This window comes from Chenopodium quinoa, unplaced genomic scaffold (genome assembly GCF_001683475.1).
Source record: "Chenopodium quinoa cultivar QQ74 unplaced genomic scaffold, ASM168347v1, whole genome shotgun sequence".
NCBI classification, from domain to species: domain Eukaryota; kingdom Viridiplantae; phylum Streptophyta; class Magnoliopsida; order Caryophyllales; family Amaranthaceae; genus Chenopodium; species Chenopodium quinoa.
Window position 1 is genome coordinate 1,082,800 of NW_018742684.1, and position 1,400 is coordinate 1,084,199.

A 1,400-nucleotide genomic window follows, 5' to 3' on the forward strand; every position below is an offset into this window, starting at 1 on the left:
TTTTTACGGGAAGTGTGAAGTATTCTTATTCATACAATCATACTTCTGTAAAAAAATTGTTATAAAAAAAAAAGGAATAGCAAACATGTTATATACTTGTATGAGGTCTAATTAACCTGTATAAAGGGAGAAATTGAAGGATAGATGTGAGGATGTCATTTATTGAGTCTATTGTAAAACAACACTTATTACAAACATGGTAAGATAAAATTACAAGTAAGCATGGTAAGATTATGCGAACTACTAAGTACTAACACAACACAGGAAAGGAAACTATGATACAAACAGCTAATAAAAGGCCTAACATAAGTAGACCGAATAATACAAATCTTTATTTTACTTGTTCAAATTTTTTTGCACGGAAGCCACGGACCGAATAATATGCTACTCCGTACAATATAAAACCACAATATGCAAAAACATAAAGCTAAAGGTAAGCCAAAGATAAAAGCAAATCGATAAGCAGTAGGATAAGGTTTACATCCGGTCCTGAAAGCCTTTGTGCATTCTTCTTTACTATGATGGCCGCAATAATCCCCCTGATAACACCAGCAGGGAGCTCCATCGGTAGGCTCAGGGCATTTGACTTCCGAGCACGGATATTTGGGATATCAACCCACAAAAATACCGCGATTCATCACCACCGCCGCTGTCATTTACAGCCGAATTCGTTCCTCTACAATTTAGAGGGATCATCAAGATGATAATAGTAGCAAGAATGGTAGTTGATACCATTGATTATGCTTTGAAACTGCAATTATTAGAAAGAGAATAATGGCGTATTAGTATAATTCATTGAGAATTTTTTTTAAATTGAAGAAATTAAGTGCAAGAAGGATATAAAATCTGAAATTTAGATCTTATGTACCATTAAACTAATAAATAAATAAATAAAAAACGAAATCAAACACTAAACTTGTCACCCACCCACCAAAACCCCAATTTCGTGGCCCTGTGTCCAGCTACAGTTACGAACAAACCTGAGCTCAAATGAACGATCCAACCGTTGAATTTGAAGATCTATGTGTCTCCAACAATCTGACCAATTTTCAGCACGATCGGACGGTCGAAATTCCGGCAACGATCAATTTCGTGGATGCTCTTCCAGAAAATTCGTGATGAAGAACTTCACTACTTCAAACCTTCTCTTGTTTCTGATTTTTTGTGGGTGGAAATTCTAACATTTGATGGATGAGATTATGAGAAACTGAACTGAACTAAACTAAACTGATTGGAGTTGAATTGAACTACGCTGAAATTAAGATGAAGTGAACAGATCCTAAATATATATAATCGGCCTTTAACAATGTCATATATCTTTTCCCATGTTTTTGGTAGAATTATTTAAAAGTGGGACAAAGTGCTAATATAATGAGATTAACATGGAGCTAGAAATCATT

At 34.7% G+C, this 1,400-nt stretch overlaps 1 long non-coding RNA gene across 1 annotated transcript; it reads right to left on the reverse strand.

The window, feature by feature from the left end:
• Positions 1 to 289: 289 nt before the first annotated feature.
• LOC110722641 lies at positions 290 to 1,400 on the reverse strand. Its single transcript, XR_002511620.1, has 2 exons — positions 981 to 1,400; positions 290 to 751 (listed from the first exon to the last, which is right to left on the reverse strand). It is a non-coding gene; the product is annotated as an uncharacterized LOC110722641 (long non-coding RNA).